The sequence below is a fragment of the Ursus arctos genome, unplaced genomic scaffold, assembly GCF_023065955.2.
Source record: "Ursus arctos isolate Adak ecotype North America unplaced genomic scaffold, UrsArc2.0 scaffold_1, whole genome shotgun sequence".
Classification (NCBI taxonomy): Eukaryota; Metazoa; Chordata; class Mammalia; order Carnivora; family Ursidae; genus Ursus; species Ursus arctos.
Window position 1 is genome coordinate 3,620,483 of NW_026622763.1, and position 18,496 is coordinate 3,638,978.

Consider the following 18,496-nt stretch of genomic DNA (forward strand, 5'->3'; position numbering starts at 1 on the left):
CCCTCTGCTGTGTCCACTCAGTGTCCTGCCTGCAATGGCTCTCTCCTCCTTCCCCTTGTCCTCCTTGGCTCCCTCTCAGAGCCCTCGCCCACTCCTCCCTCTTAGGGGACTGATGAGGAATGATGACAGCCAGGCAGAGCACACAGGGCCTTCTCCATGCCCGGCAGTGGCGTGCAGCACAGGGTCACACCCACACAGAGCCTGGCACATCCAGTCAGCACCCACTGAATGACTGAGTCAGCCTCATGCCAGGTCACGGCAACTGGGGAGGAGGGCTTCCGTCTCACCAAAGAGGCTTGGTGGGTTATTTGAGGACTGAAGTGATAAAGCTGGTGGCTAGGGAGCCTGGGACTGTCTCTGCCTGTGCTGGCAACTTCCCCGGTAATGCTGAGAACGCTGCCTGCCAGCAGTCCCACAAGCATCCAGTCCCAGCTCGCCTTCTGGGGCTGCACCTACCAAGGGAGGAAGATTCACCCTCCTTTCCTCCATGCAAAAGGAGTCCAGCCCACGAGCCAACCTGACAGCTGAGGCGTGTGCCTGGGACACCCTCCAGAAGGTCTCATGGGGGAGCCCTGAGGTCACCCCCTCTCCTGCCCTTCCTTCCCAGCAGCAGCTGGCTGGAGCTGGAGGACACCCTTCCTCTCACTGCTGCAGTCTGCCCATCACTACCCCCCCACACCACCAACACTGCCAGGAGGCTCCCTGCACAGGGTTTGGGAACACAGGGAAGAGTGGGGAAGGCACGATGCTGGAGAGCGGGACAGTGGGGAGCCCGAGGGAGGGCAGGATCCAGGCGAGGCCCACCCAGGTTCCCAGCCCTTCCCTGTGCTACCCTATCCATCACACCTGCTAACTTCTGATGCCCCACACTATAGATGGCATTGATTTTGCTTGTTGTCTGCCTCCCTCTGATGACTTTCAGCTTCTACAGGGATTCTTGTCCCCTTTGTTCATGTCCCCAGGAACTAGAACAGTGATGGGCACAAGCAGAAACAGACCATGGGCATGGACCTGTCAGGGAAGGCATGGATGCCACATGGCCCAGGACAATCCAGGGTTCTGCTCAGCACAAGGACCCCCAACAGTTTGCAGGCTTTACCCCACGTACGTCCCACCCATGTCCCTCATGTAGCCCTGAGAGGGATTATCCTACCAGTCTCCTAACCAGAACACAAGGATCCCAGTCACTGAGCCATTCCCCCAGCCAGCAGTGAAAGAGAAAGCTGGAGCCGGCCGAGACCCAGGGATTGGGGAGGGGGGTGGGCACCCACCACTAGCTGTTCCCTGGGAGCAGCCACCTCAGAGGGACCCCCTAATCCATCTACATAGCCCCTGAAAAGGACGAGCTCTCTGCACAGGCAGGGAGGGGGGTGGGAGAAGGAAGCTGCTGCCAGTGTTTTCCTTTCCCCAACTCGAGTGAACACTTCCTCCAGGAAAGCATGAGATTTTCAAAAGATGAGCAGCAGACAACATGGCTAGTGTCCCTCCAGTTGACCTATTGTGTTGGGCAAACACATCTAAGGGGATGCAACCATGGAGCGGGGTCATTTATGCCCCACCTTCACCTGGAATGTATAATATTTTTCTGGTCCTTCTACCCCTGGATTTCCAATTTTAATGCAAGTCTGGTCACTGAAGCTCTAAAACAAGTCTCAGGTCAGTAGCAACCTCAGTGAAAGCTTATCAACCCTGTCATGTAAAGAGGTGATGCTTCAAGACATCGACAGTGGGAAGGAGAAAATGAAGCTGGGAAGAAGCAGAGGAGTGCATGTTTTTCCTCCTGTGTGACACGAGAGCTGTAAGGTGCCCCAAGAGTAGACAGCCCAAGAAACAGAGGTGTAAGGACATAATTCAAATTTATCAAAATAACAATTACTTGTAATAGCGATTGTAATAGCATAAAAATTAAAATTTGAGAGGAAAAAGTTAAAAATACTGGATACCTTAAATGAGCTAAATTCCTCTCTTAAATATTGAGGACTGAATACATGGGTCTTGGTTGATAAATCAAGGATAGGGGCATGCTTGATTCCATGTTTATTACAAAGTCTTTATAAAAATAATTTTAGTGGCTGCATGATATCTGTCTGGGCAATTTATTAGGTACCTAGATTGCTGGATATATATCTTTCACTGTTACCAAGTACAAGGACTAAAATTACTAGACAAGGGTTTAGAATACTTGACAACTCTTACTTACAGATGGAGAGTCCATTTCCAGAAAAACAAAAGTTATAAATGGTTAACAGAGGATGGGAGGTTAGAAGAGGTACAGAATGAGGCTACATGCTTTTTATTTTCTGTTCTTTTGGACATTTAATTATTTTCTTTGTACATGTTTATATAATATTCGTGTATTATTTTGTTATTTAAACAATATGTTATCAAACATTCTAGATGTTTCTCTAGTACTTTCAGTCCTAGAATTCAGTTGCAATAGAAGTTATAAGTCCAGTTGTTAATATTCTATAGCCACTAAAATTATTTTTATAAAGAATTTATAATAACTATGGGAAAAACTTCTGTTACAGTGTAAGATGAAAACTGCAGAACATGAAATTGTATATGGACTATGGTGACAAATATATATAAAAACAAGAACAAGAACAAGAACAAAACAAGGCACCTAGGTGGCTCAATCAGTTAAGCATCCGACTTCGGCTCAGGTCATGATCTCAGGTCCTGAGATTGAGCCTAACCCTGCCATGTCAGGCTCTGCACTCAGTGGGGAGTCTGCTTGAGACTCTCTCCCTCTCCCTCCCCCTCACCCCTGCTTGTGTGCTCCCTTTCTTTCTTTCTCTCTCTCTCTAAAATAAATAAATAAATCTTAAAAAAAAAAAAAAACGGAAAACAAAAAATCATCCTAGATTTCTTTTTAATGGGAAAAATTATCCCAAAAGTTAACAGTGGTTGTCTTTGATAGGAGTCACTATGGGAATTTAAAAATTCTTTCTAACTCTGACTTTTACATTTTTGTTAATAGAGAAAATGTGTGATTTTTTTTTTTAATGAAGAGGGAAGGAGACCTTGAACTGCGAATTCATAGCAACAGGGACTAGGGGCATAATTTAACTTGGCAGTCCTTGTCTTACACATAAGAAGAGAATGGACACAACCAGGTAATTTCTGTTTGTCCTCTTTGCTGCCAATAGAACTGAGATGACACTGAAAGCATTTGAGTCCCCCCACTAGTTGAGTCACAGCCCAGATGAACCCCAAACTACTCTAATTATGTGCTACCAGTTGTGTGAAACACATTCTCTGAGGGGATAGAATTCTTCACAGCACAAGAACAATCCCAACATCAGCAAACAGGAGATTCTAAATCCAGCTCTACCACCACCTGCCATGTGTTCATTCTAGTCACTTTGCCTCTGCAGATAACCCCAGCCTCTATCAGGGAGCCAGAGTTGTACCATCTCTCTAATCCCTCAAGGTCTTGGCTCCCCTAAGGAGCTATGACTCCATAAACGTGCTGGTGACTCAGATCTACCACTAAGAGAAAGTGCATTCCCTGATGAAAAACAACTCCATATGGCAAAATGCTGCCCCCCAAACTGACTACAAAACACTGTTAATCTACCCACACAGTACTCAGCCTGAAAGGGATTTCAATGTATTTCAGAAATAACCCTGATGTTTTTTTGTTCATGATTATTTCAGCCAAAAGAAATTACATAAAATGAGGGAGCAGAGGTGGGTTACAGTGAGAATGGGGAGAGGAGAGATGAGTGGAAGCTATTAACACCTACTGAATATTCTAGAACTTCACATATCTCATTTAATGCTTACAAAACAGGGATGGAGAGGAAAGGGGAGCTTGGTTGACTAGGTTCAAAAAGCCAAATCTGTCCTGTTCAAAATCCAGTGCACTTTTCACTCTCTCTATCAACATCCCTGAATATGTGACGTGTGTGTGTGTTTGTGCACATGTACGAGAAGTGAGCAGTTAAATATATTTATGGTTTATAAATAAAATATTTATAAAAGTGATGATGTTTATTCATGTGTGATGAAACCACCAGTTGAAATTTGTAATGACTCATTGACAAATTATGCTCTTTCAAGTAACAAAATTAGAGTTTAAAGGTTTTTGATGATGACAGCATATTTCTGATGGGACAGATTGAAGAGGATGTGAATTTGAATTTCTCCAGGTAGCCCCTACAGGTAGGTTTTAAGCAGAGTGGTATGTATGCTTAAAACTAGGCTTTCGTATGGGTAAAATAGGGACTTCTGCTTACAGCCAAGAGGAAGTAGCAAGGACTGGATTTATCCTCCCACCTGAAACATAACAGCAGCAGAAATTGATAAAATAAGTGAAATGGATATCTGCAAGGCACTGTACTTAAGGCAACAGAAGATAATGATTCCTGAGAGATGGAGAAAAAATAAAGCAAAGATATACCTTTATAAAGTTGCCCCAGTTTATCACCCTGGGAGTTCAAATTCAAAGGCAAAGCACAGGAGTTCAAATTAAGAAGGAGCCTTGCAGACTTCCTAAGCTGAGGAGATGATATGGAAAACCCAGGAAGACCAAGTCTACCAGAGTCCATGGAACAGTGCTGAGTACAAAAGAGCTGCTAAGAGAGAAAACTCTTAACCACGGAGGACCCGCCTCAACTCCTCAGCCGAGAACAGATCAGCATATACTTATAAAAAAACTATTCAAGACCATGAAAAGACAGACCCCAGTGATTGCAGGTAACAGTGCCTGGCATCAGGAGAAGACTGGGAATCATGCCTGTTCCCACCAACCATACTAAAAACATTGAAATTCATGGGGCCTCAGTAATAGTGAATACTAGACTTAGAGTGCTAAGGATGCTTAAGATGCACTGCTCCTAAAAGAATCTTCAAAGCAAGACTCAAAATCATCAAACTGTTTCCAAGTACTTAAATGTGTTCTGAAGCAAAACTCAAGAATATGTAAGAGAATACAAAAATATCCATTACCAAACAACTCATAAAGTCCAGCATCAGTAAAAAAATCAGCAGGTATGAAAAGAAACAAGAAAATAGGACTCCCAATGAGGAGATAAATCAATCAAATCTAACCTACAACCTCATAGAGGTTTGAGTTAGCAAATAAAGACATAAAAACCAGAGTCAGGAGTAGGGTGAGACAGAAGAGGTATGTAGGCACAAAACTTCAGGAGACACTGACTCTCAGGCTTGTGCAAGTGCAGATCAGACCAAGAGAAGTTAGAGAGGTAAAACTCTAAGCAACCACAAAAATAATAACATAAAGTCAACAAAGAAGGTAGCATAAAATCATTTTTAAAATATGTAACAAATCCCAAAGAAGACAGAGAAAGAAGAAAAGGAGATCAGAGAACAGATAGGACAAACAGAAAACCAAAAGCAAGATGATGGATTTAAATTGAATAATACCAATAGTCACATTAAATATAAATGGATGAATACTCCCAAATTAAATACCAGATATTGTCATATTGGATTAAAAAGCATTACCCAAATACTGCCTACAAGAAAGACACTTGAAACATAGACACAAATAAGTTAAAAGTAGAAAGATAGAAAAAAAAAGTATATCATACTAACACTGGCTAAAAGAAAGCTGGAGGGGCTGTGTTAATATCAGATAAAATAGATTTCAAAGCACAAAATATTACCATGGACCAAAATAATTATTTCATAATAATAAAATGTTTGTTGCATTAGAACATAAAAATCTTAGCCACCCATGCCCCAAATATCAGAGCACCAAATTAATGGATAAAAGACAAAACTTCAAAGAGTGATAAATCTAAAATTATAGTTAGATATTTCAATACCCCTTTCTCAATAATTGCTAGAATAAGTAGACAGAAAATTAGTAAAATCAAATTTGAGCTACACTATCAACCAACCTGATCCAAAAGATATTTATAAGAACACTCCAACCAACAAAAGCAGATATTCTTTGCAAGTGTGCATAGACCATTTATTTGGATAAACCATATTCTGGATCATAAAACAAATCTTTGTAAATTTTAAAGAATTCAAAGAACACAAAAGCTGTTATCTGTCACAAAGGTATTATATTAGAAATCAATAACAAGAAGATATCTTAAAAATTCCCAAATATCTGGAAACTAACATGCTTATAAGTAATACATGAAATAATGAAAAGTTAAATTAGGAATTAGAAAACAAACTGCTATAACAAATTCAGTAAAGTTACAGGATACAAAACCAATTTATAAAAATATTTTGGTGCTCATTTTGGCAGCACATATTCTAAAATCAGAACAATACAGAGATTAGCATGGTCCCTTAACAAGATAACACACAAATTCATGAAGTATTCAATATTTTTTAAAAATCATCTGTATTTCTATACACTAATAACAAACTATCAGAAAGAGAAATTAAAAATAACCCAATTTACAATTGCATCAATAAGAATAAAATACCTACGCATAAATTTAATGAAAGAGATGAAAGACCTATACACTAAAAACTATAAAATATTGATGAAAGAAATTGAAGAAGGCACAAATAAATGGAAAGATATTCTATGCTCATGGATTGGAAGAATTAATATTGTTAAAATGTCCATACTACCCAAAGCAATCTACAGATTCAATGCAGTTCCTATCAAAATTCCAGTGACATTTTTCACAAAAATAGAACAAAGAATCCTAAAATTTGTGTGGGATCACCAACATCCCAAAGATAGCCAAAATAATCTTGAGAGAGAAGAATAAACCTGGAGGTGTCACACTCCCTGATTTCGACCTATATTACAAAGGTAAAATTACCAAGCTATAGCACAGAATAGGCATAAAAACAAACATAGATCAATGGAACAGAATAGAAAGCCCAGAAATAAACCCACACATAATTGGTCAATTAATTTATGACAAAGGAGCCAAGAATATAGCATGGGGAAAAGACAGTCTCTTCAATAAATGGTACTGGGAAAAATGGACAGCTATATGCAAAAAAATGAAACTTGATCACTATCTAATACCATACACAAAAATTGAATTAAAGCTTTGAACCTGAAACTTAAAACCATAAAACTCCTAGAAGAGGAGCACCTGGGTGGCTCAGTCTGTTAAATGTATGCCTTTGGCTCAGGTCATGATCCCAGGGTCCTTGGGACCAAGCCCTGTGTTGGGATCTCTGCTTCTCCCCCTCCCTCTGCCCTTCCGCCTGTTCATGCTCTCGCTCTCGCTCTCGCTCTCTCTCAAATAAATACATATAGTCCTTAAAAAAAAAATTCCTAGAAGAAAGTATAGATGCTAAGCTCTTTAACATCAGTCTTGGTGATGATTTTTTGGATCTGACACCAAAAGCAAAAGCAACAAAAGCAAATATAAAGAAGTGGAACTACATTAAACTAAAAAGCTTTGCACAGCAAAGGAATCAACAAAGTGAAAATACAACCAACCAAATGGGAGAAAATATTTGCAAATCATGTATCTGATAAGGGGTTAATCTCCAAAATATATAAAGAACTCATACAAGTCAATGACAAACAATCCAATTAAAAAATTGACAGAAGGTGAGAATATAAAAACTGCATTTTAGATTCTTCTATTCTTTTGCGTGAGGCTTGGATGGCTATGTATTTTCCCCTTAGGACTGCTTTTGCAATGTCCCATAGATTTTGGACCATTGTGTTTTCATTCTCATTGGTCTCCATAAATTGTTTAAATTGATTTTGATTTCCTGGTTTATCCAATCATTCCAAGTGTTTGAGTTTCTTCCAAATTTTTCCTTGTGATTAGTTCCAATTTCAAAGCATTGTGGTCTGAGAATATGCAGGGAATAATCTCAGTTTTTTGGTATCAGTTGAGACCTGTTTTGTGACCCAGTATATGGTCTGTTCTGGAGAACGTTCCATGTGCATTCGAAAAGAATGAGTATTCTGTTGTTCTGGGGTGTAGTGTTCTATATATATCTATGAGGTCCATCTGGTCTAGTATGTCATTCAAATCTCTTGTTTCTTTGTTGATTTTCTGCTTAGGTGATCTGTCTATTGCTGAGAGTGGAGTGTTGAAGTCCCCTACTATTAATGTATTTTTTTCTATATGTGTCTTTATTCTGGTTAAGAGTTGGCTTGTGTATCTTGCTGCTCCCCTGTTGGGGGCGTAGATACTACCATAATATAATAAAAAATATTATTATAAAAAATAATAAAATTTAAAAATTAAAAAAAATTGACAGAAGACCTGAATAAACATTTTTCCAAAGAAGACATACAACAGGCAATAAAAAGGTACTCAACATCACAAATTATCAGGGAAATTCAAATCAAAACAACGAGATATTACCTCACACCTGTTAGAATGACTATTATCAAAAAGCCAAGACATAAGTGTTGGCGAGAATGTGAAAAAAAGGAAATCCTTGTGCACTATTGGTGGGAATGTAAATTAGTACAGCCACTATGGATAAGTGTGGAGGTTTCTCAAAAAATTAAAAATAGAACTACCATATGATCTAGCAATCCCACTTGTGGGTGTTTATCTGAAGAAAACTAAAACACTAACTGGAAAAGACATATGCACTCACATGTCCATTGCAACATTATTTGCAGTGGCCAAGATGGGAAGCAACTTAGATTGCATTAATCCATTGATTGATTAATGGATAAAGAAAATATGATATATAAAAAAGAAGATCTTGTCATTTGTGACATACGGATGCACCTTGAGGGTATTATGCTAAGTAAAATGAGTCAGGCAGAGAGAAACAAATACCATATGTTCTCATTTATATGTGAAATCTAAAAATAAACAAACAAACAAACAAACAAAAATAAGCCTATAGATACAAAGAATAAATTGGTGGTTACCAGAGGTGGGAGGTGGGGCCGTGAGTGAAGTGAATGAAGGGGGGGCAAAGGGTAGAAACTTCCAATCATAAAATAAATAGTAACGGGGATATGATGTTCAGCATGGTGACTATAATTAATAATATTGGGTATTCCATATATGGAAGTTGTTAACAGAGTAGATCTTAAAAGTTCTCATCACAAGAAAAAAATGTGTGACTATGTGAGGTGACAGATATTAACTACACTTATTTTGGTGATCATTTAGCAGTATATACGATTATCAACTCATTATGTTTTACACCTGAAACTAATATAATGTTGTATGTCAAATATACTTAAATAAAAATAAATAAATAAAACAGGATTTAAAACCCTAAAAAAATACTATTTTTAACTGAATGAAAATGAAAGCACAACACATTGAAATTTGCAGGATGCCACTAAAGAAGTACTTAGAGAAAATAAAAGCACGAAACACCTATAGCTAAATAGGTGAAAGGTCTCAAATCAATTATCTCAGCTTCTACCTTCAGAAACTAGAAAATAAGAGAAAATTAAACCCAAAGGAAGTAGAAGTAAGGAAATAATAGAAATAGAAAAGCAGTAAAACAACAGAAATAAATCAGTGAAACCAAAAACCAGTTCCTCAGAATGATTACTGCTATTGTTAAACCTCTAACTAGACATCAGAAAAAGAGAGAGAGAAAGAGAAGTCACAAATTATCAAAATCATAAATGAGAGAAGTGATATTTCCACAATTCTATGGATATTAAAAGAATAATAAGGAAAAAATATTGTGCTGGTTGAATAGTGTTCTCAAAAAATTCATGTCTACCTGAAACCGGTCAATGTGACCTTTCTGAAAATAGTGTCTATATTTGTGATCAAGTTAAGGTAAGGTCAGACTAAATTGGGTTGGCCCCTAAATCCAGTGACGGGTAACCTTACAGGAAAAGGGAAACTCAGCACAGAGAAATACACATGGAGAACATCATGTGAAGATGAACACAGAGATTGTAGTCAAGAACCTATAAGCCAAGGAATGCCATGAATTGCTAGCAATCACCAGAACTTAGGAGAGAGGAATGGAAGAGATTTTCCTTCAGAGCCTCTAGAAGGAACCAACTTTCCCAAAAACTTGACTTTGGACTTCTAGCCTCCAGGACCATGAGACAATAAATTTCTGTTGTTTTAAGCCATGGTAATTTGTTACAGAAATCCTAAGAAACTAATACAATTATAAAAATATTTATGCCAATAGATTTGAAAATTTAGGTGAAATGGACAAATTTCTTGACAGATACAAACTACCAAAAACTCACACACAAAAACAGATAACTTTTATTATCCTTATATCTGTTAAGAAACATAATTGTAGTTAAAATTTTTCCACAGAGAAAACTCCAGACCCAGATGGATTCACTAATTAATTCTACCAAATATTCAAGGAAGAACTAATAACAATTCTACACAAATTATTCCTGAAAGCTGAAAAGGAGGGAATATTTCTCAACTGATCGTATAAAGTCAGAATTACCATAATACCAAAACCAGTAAAAGGCATTACAAGAAAAAAAAAAATTGTAGATCAACATCCCTTATGAATGTGGATGTAAAAATTCTTTGCAATATTTCAGTAAATAAATCCAATAATGTATTAAAAAAAGAATACATCATGACCAAGAGGGGTTTATTTATTTTTTTTTAAGATTTTATTTATTTATTTGACAAAGAGAGAGATAGCCCGAGAGAGAGGGAACACAAGCAGGGGGAGTGGGAAAGGAAGAAGCAGGCTCCCAGAGGAGGAGCCTGATGTGGGGCTTGATCCCAGCACTCTGGGATCAGGCCCTGAGCTGAAGGCAGACGCTTAAGGACTGTGCCACCTGGGCGCCCCCAAGTGGGGTTTAACCCAGGATTGCAAGATTGGTATGGCATTCAAAAACCAACCAATGTAATCTCCATGTTAACAAATTAAAACAGAAAAACTGTATGTTCATCCCAATAGATGCAGAAAAAATCCAACATTCATTCCTGATGAAAAAAAAAAGACATAAAAAAACTTTCAGCAACTATGAACAGAAAAGGAGTTTCTTCTACCCATTAAAGGGCATCAACAAAAAACCTACAAGAAAATCATACTCAGTGGTGAACAACTGAACACGTTCCCTCTGAATCAGGAACAAGACAAGGATGTCTACTAACCACTTCAATCAGCATTGCATTGGAAGTTCAAGTCAGTAAGGCAAGAAAAAGAAAGAATACTTGGAAAGGAAGAAGTAAAACTATCTCTAGTCACATGATCATCTATATAGAAAATCCAATAAAATTTTAAGTACTAGAATGTAAAAGTGAGTTTAACAAATTTGCAGGTCACAAGAGTGGTGTACAAAAACACCCAATTTAATTTCTATATATTAGGAATAAAAAATCATAAATTGAATTTTTAAGAAATGCCACTTACAACATCAGAAAATATGAAACACTTGGGGATAAATCTGACAAGAAGATTTGGAAATCATGAAACACCATTGAGAGAAGTTAAAGGAGACATATGTCATGTTCATGGATCAGAAGGCTCAATTTTGTTAAGACATCAATTCTCTCCAAATTGATCTACAGATTTGACATAATCCCAATCAAAATCCCAACAGAATTTTTTTTTGCATATGGACAAACTAATTATAAAATGCAAACTGAGGGCTTCAGAGGGGAGGGGGTGGGGGAATGGGATAGGTTGGTAATGGGTAGTAAGGGGGGCACATATTGCATGGTGCACTGGGTGTTATACGCAACTAATGAATCATGGAACTTTACATCAGAAACCAGGGACATACTGTATGGTGACTAACATAATATAATGAAAAATATTATTATAATAATAAATAAATAAATAAATAAATAAATAAATAAATAAAATGCAAAGAACGTAGAATATCCAAAACAACTTTGAAAAGGCCAAAGCTAGAGGACCAACACTCCCTGATTTCAAGACATTGTAAACCACAGTAATATAAAGACAACAGGGTATTGTCATAAAGACAGGCAAATAAATCAACAGAACAGAACAGAGGTAGAGCCGCATCTTGAGCAACCTTGAACAATACTTTACTGGTGGGTCATGAAACAATGGTAAGCACACTGTTCAGCCTGCTCCACTCAGCCTGTGGTCTAGATGCAGCTCAAACTTCTCCACACTCTCCTCTACCAGGATGAGCCTCTTCAACCCGGGGCATCCCCAGAGGCCAAGAGCAATAACTGAACTCTCCCTCACCTCTGTATTTAAGAGTCCACCTCCTCCCAAAGTCCCTAGAACTTGACTTCCCAGTACCATTAACCAGCTGTTGATCCTAAAGTCCTCTATATTCATGTGGCCAAGAGAGCTCCCTGGGCCCCATGTAGGCAGTATGACTCTAAGTAGCCTGGCCTGATCCGAGGGACTGTAATCAAGGGCCTTGACCATGGTTATGTGTCTAGAAGCGGTCACTGACCCCACAGGGCCTGTGGTTTGGTAGGAGAGACAAAGAATTCAACAAGCAAGTCCAAGGTTAACACACAAAACCTTACAGGTAGGTAGGTGTGTGATGCCGACCCAGCCAGAGGGCCTAACCTGGCCAAGGTAGGCCACGAAGGTAGCCCAGAGATGGTGGCATTCAACCAAGACCTGAAGGACAAGTCTGAGCTCAAACTGTAATTAAGTCCTTTGGGCTGTGTTGCTTTATGGGGTTATTAAGGATAAAGCAGAAGCAGAAAGAGGGAGGAGGCAGTAGAGTAAAATGGTCAAGTTTCAAAGTAAAAGTCACCTCCGTTCCCTTGCCAAGGGAGATGTGGATGTAAAGGCAGAGAGGTGCCTGAAGAAAGAATCACAGTGACCCATCTAAAGCCTCTCACTTGCCAGGCTTATATGACCCACATCCTGATTGCTTCCCCGCCATTACTGGCAGCCATCTCCCCATTGCAGTCCTGTGCCCCTATAATTGGAATTGGCACCAAGGCTTGAGTTGAAGCTTGAGTCAGGGGTGCATGGCCTCAGGCAGTGCTTACCTGGCCTTGCCAAATCAAAGGCACTTGCAGCTGACCCAGAAAACTTTGAAAGCTCCCATCCCCTTCATTTCCTGTTCAGACTTTGGGGAAACCAAGCTGCAGAAAGAAAGCTCCATGCATTAGATTCTGGGTGTAATGCACTCCTTGGAGAACAGTGGCTTCTCAGCTCAGACACAAAAAGGGCTCTGGTGCAGAGCCTCAGATCAAGGAGCAACAATGAGAGAATACTTAAAAATAAAAGCAGATGCCTTTGGCCTTCAGATACTATCAACCTCGATCATTTATTTACAGCCTTTTCCCTTAGAGTCATGTGTGAATTCTCTGAAGCCCGAGAGTGCCAGTTCCCCCAACCCCCTCAAGTTTCTAGAACTTGATTAATGGTGCTATTAGTGGCTTCATTTGATCTATCTGCACTATATTTAGGAATTGAGCTTACCAGTTTGGTCAGAAATAGATTATTTTTAATATTTCTTAAGTTCCTTGTGATAATTATCCAGGACTGGAGCCTAGGATTTTCTCACCAACTACTCCTCATATTCAATTTAAGTTTTGGGAGAGTGAGTTTATTTGTTTGTCTGCCTTAGAGCATTGGACTATTAAGTACAGAGGGTCCCCAGCGTATGATGGTTCAACTACAATTTTTTGACCTTAGGATGGTGCAAAAGCAATACAAATTCAGGAAAAATTGTGCTTCGAATTTTGAATTTTGATCTTTTCCCGGGTTAGCATTATGCAAGACTATCCTCTCCTGATGTTGGGCAGCAGTTTCCAGTCAACCACAGGATCACAAGGGCAAACAACCCACACACTGGCAACCGTTCTACCCATATGACCATCCTGGTTTTCACTTTCAGTACAGTATTCAACAAATTACATGAGATAGTCAGTCCACACTTAGTGATAAAATAGAATTTGTGTTAGATGATTTTGCCCACCTGTAGAATAATATAAGTGTTCTGAGCACGTTTAAGGTGGGTGAGGCTAAGCTACGATGTTTGGTAGGTTAGGTGTATTAAATGCATTTTCAATTTAACAACATTTCAACTTACAATGGGTTTATTGAGACATAACCCTATTGGGGTACCTGGGTGGCACAGTCAGTTAAGCATCTAACTCGCGGTTTCAGCTCAGGTCATGATCTCAGGGTCATGGGATAGAGCCCTGCATCGGGCTCCACATTCAGCTTGGAGTCTGCTTAAGATTCTCTCTCCCTCTCCCTCTGCCCCTCCCCCCTGTGTGCTCTCTCTCTCTCTCTCTCTCTCTCTTTCTCAAATAAATAAATAAATCTTTGGGGGAGAAAAAGACGTAACTCTATCATAAGTCAAGAAAGATCTGGTATTATGGATGAGTGGGGAGGTTCCTTTGCCCTAAAGACTATATTATTTACGGCTTCCACTCTTGATATATTATTCGAATATGGTAGGTCCTTTTGTAGATGGCTTTGTGTAATGTTTTGGTGGTCATTATTTTCTGTTAATTGGTGGAATTATTCTTTCTTACTTTGCAAAGTTATCTAGAATAAGTTATGCTTCCACTATAAATTACATAGCAAGCTCGAAACTTTTGCTTGCCAGATTATTGTTGGCACTGAGGAGACCTGGACACTATGATGGAGGTAGAATCCCCCTACCTTTATCTATTTCTCCATACAAACTGAGATGTAGGGGTGGAGTAACAACCTGACCCTAGCTTTTCTCAAGGCCCTGTGGCCTAAACAGAATCACTGGTGCCTTGTCTTGGCTCTACAAACCAGGGGTCTGGAATCATCATCAGACTAGTTCTGCCTGGACCCCATCATTGAGTCCTAGGTGAGGAAACAGAGTGGACATTTGTGGGACATGAAATGGAATTGCATGGGAGAATGTTCATTCAGTCAAGAAAGAGTTGATGATAACTCCATTGTCTAATGGGCAATGGGGGACACTGGACTTATCCTAATTTAAGAAAGAAGACAATGGCTTCAGTTTTGGATCAGTTTGGGTCTGGATTGCTTGTGGCACATCCCAGGGATGCCAACTAGTATACAAGCCAGCAAGAAGAATGGAATATATATTTGAGAATCAATAGCACTCACTCACCAAACAAACATTTATTGAAGGCCACCTGAGCATAGGATAAGAATAAGAAATTCTTGAATAAGAATAAGCCTTGAATAAATCAATGCCTGATATTCTGGAGCTCATAGTGGGAGTGGAGGTGGGAGTGTGGAGTGGATAAATGTTAATTATATACTCACAAACATCAGGGGTCTGGGACCAAGACACAAGAAAATATGGCCATGAGTGGAGATGGGAAGACTCATCCTCTCAGGAGGGTGTGGGAATGAGGCTGAGCATAATCATGGAGAACTGGAGAGAATGGGTCAGAAGGTGATGGAGAGCAACTGGTGCTCTCAGTTAACACAGTGAAGAAGGAGGCAGTGTCATCCACTGAACACAAAGGGGATGGAAGATGAGTAGAGTCCCAAGAAACAGAGGGACATGACAGGGATATGTGCAAGGACCCCTGGAAATGTGACAGCCTCGCCGAGACGGAGGTCATTAAATTGTCCAGATCCATGCTGCACAGTGGAAGTTTGATTTCTTTTTTTTTTAAGATTTTATTTATTTATTTGACAGAGAGACAGCCAGCAAGAGAGGGAACACAGCAGGGAGAGTGGGAGAGGAAGAAGCAGGCTCCCAGCGGAGGAGCCTGATGTGGGGTTCGATCCCAGAACACTGGGATCACACCCTGAGCCAAAGGCAGATGCTTAACGACTGATTAACTTGATTTCTTGAGCTATGCCCAGTGGCTCCATACTGGGTGAGCAAGCCTCCCTGCTCTGGAGGAAGCATCTACCCGGATGACTGTGGCAGTGACAGCAAGGCACAAGTGATGGAGGAGCCCCAGGAAGGCAGGGGGCAGGAGGGGCTGGCAGCTGGAAGATCAGCAGGAGCTTGGCAAGAGGAAGAGCACTTGCACCACATGTGAAGATGGAAAGCTTTGAAGTGAGTCAGGGAAGACAGGGCTGGCTTCAGGCAGTGAGGAGGGGATGCTCACAGGGCTCAGGAGGCTAGGGAGGACCCAGAGCCTACAAGCTGAGATCTCCTAGGAGCGTGTCAGGAGGTGATCAACATAATCTAAGGCTAGTGAGTTAGGAGGAGCAGAGGCAGAGGGTAGGGCTTCTGAAGAAGGGAACCTGCACACAAGGTGGAGGCCACACCGGGATAGAGACGAGCCCTGTGCAGGCCTGCCCTCTACCAGGGGTGTGCGGTGCATGAGGCAACAGTGAGAAACAGCTCAGGAACAGGGTCCAGAAGGGACAGGGAAGAGGAAAGGGAAGGCACTGGGGGAAGACCAGGGCTCTGCCCAGGGTCTTCTGCCACCTGGATCTCCAAATGAGCAGGGACACAGGGGATGTGGTGGGAACAACAGGAATCACCTTTCATTTCACTGCCTCTGGACAACTGGAAGCCACACAGCAATGGGGGGGAGGGCTGCTTTGCTTTGGGGTGTCTCAAGGATGGGAGGGCAAGTGGAGAGGAAGTGGGGAGGCTCCCTTTTCCCTTCCCCCTCCAGCATATGTAGATTTCATTCTCTGGTTGGCTGAATCTCTTGTTTTTATGTGAACATCGTAACGTCCCATTTGCAAGCCTTCACCAAGATCCGTAAGTTAGATTTGCTCTTTTAAGTTCTATTAGTAGTCAAAAAAATCTTCGGGTTATTAAATAAGATCAAAATTTTGACTGAGTGAATCCAGTTTAAGTAAAATTAACTATTAGTAACTCGGGACAGGATAACACACTTATTAAGTGAGGTTTCTTTGTTTCTCCCCCCGCACCATTTTGAATCCCTGATTGCAAAAACTCACGAATTTAGGAGTATTACAGAAAGGAAAAAAAAAGCCTCTTTTTTGGGAAGTCTTTCTTGTCACCGTGATAGCAACGAAGACATCTGCAACCCTCAGCAAACTTAATGCTCAGGAAGCCCCTAGGCCTCCCCCTGGGATGGGAGAAAAGGAGGTAGGGAGGATCTTCTTGTGGCCTCACTAACCATACTCCCTCTCATGTGCAGTCACCCACAGATGTGGAAAAAGACCAGAGCCCAGAGAAGAGTGAGCCAATGGGAAGAGGCCAAGGTTGTACCAACCCTCACGGCTAATCAAACCAGCAGTGCCAAGCTGACCACGGAGCTGCTCATAAAAGAGGATTTGGGGTGCCCCTCATGTACTGATCGGAATCCATGTCTCAATGAGACCCTTGGAAATGCTTATGCACCTTGCAGTTTGAAAGCGTTGGACCAGACTATGTGTACAACCCCAAGACAATGCACCTGTAACCTCAAGGTTCCCAGGAGAAAACTAGTCTGAGAGAGCAAACCTAATTCTCAACAGCTCTCAATAATAACCCTGCTAGTGATGAGCAATGTGGGCAGATGAGATGCCTGGCCCTGCACTGAGCACCTTCCATGCATGCAATATTCCCTGCAGACCTAGTTGTGGAGGATAACATTATGGTCCCCTTGGCCCAGGTGGGGCTTTGGTGGCTCCCAGAATTTAAGGAATTTGCTAAGTTCACTCAGCTTGTAAAAGGCAATGCTGGAAATCTATCATAGGTCAGCCTGAAGTCCACAGATGCCACACATTTCCTCGAAATCCAACTTATTCATGTGGGTCCACGGTACTAGATGGTTCCCTGATTCTCCTGAACAGTACCAGACCACACAATTAACAGTTAAATAAACTTTGTTGCACCCATAAAATGGAGTAATATTCAATATTCAAAAACGATATTTTTTAAAGAATTGTCAATGATACAAGGGAATTTTCATTATGAAATACTTCTTGAAAAAAAGCATACTGTAAAAACCTATATCATATACTGTATATCCACATACATATAAACTCAAATGTTCACCATTCACAGAATGGTTAAACAAAACATGGAATATTCATTCAGTAATATGCTATTCATGTTTAAATAAGATCAAGATCTCTATCAACATTGATACCTCTCAAAAATGTAATGTTTAATCACAAAAATTTGAAAAATAAAATTTTTAATATGGTAACTTTTATACACATTTTAGAAGCACAGAAAAGAATATTCTAAATTACTCATGGATACTAGTATGTAACATACAAGCCCCCAAAACACAGACTGGAAAGACACACATGGAATCACAACTGTTGTTGGAACTGGCCTGGCGTAGGGGGCTGTAGAGATTCCAACTGTACGCTATGTTATTCTTTAGAAAGTAAAGACATGATACATGTGATCTATATTGACAGGTGTTGATTCTATATGGTAGATATATATATATATTCTATACCGTGGATGCTTGTTATATTTGTAGTTTTCTGCAATTTTAAGATTTCTATATTTGAATTTATATGCTAAGAAAAGTTTAAAAGGAAGTACATAAAATATTAACAATGCTGTTCTCTGGGTGGTAATGTTATAGACAATTTTCATTTTCTTCTTCAGATTTCTCTGTACCTGTAAAATTTTCCCTATTAGAATATGTGAATTTTATAATCAATAGAAAAATAGACTCACCTCCCAATTTTCCAAGAGCTAATCTATTTCATACCTCTGGGCTTTTGGTATAAAGCAGAGCATATTATTGAAGTCAGGCATAAAGAAGTGAATAATGTTGGATTTGACAGCAGATGTCTTTTA

General features: G+C 40.1%; 1 non-coding gene across 1 annotated transcript; it reads left to right on the forward strand.

Moving 5' to 3' along the window:
• The first annotated feature begins 6,219 nt into the window (after window positions 1-6,219).
• Window positions 6,220-6,322, forward strand: LOC113263516 (U6 spliceosomal RNA). Its single transcript, XR_003319238.3, has one exon. It is a non-coding gene; the product is annotated as a U6 spliceosomal RNA (small nuclear RNA).
• Window positions 6,323-18,496: the final 12,174 nt, after the last annotated feature.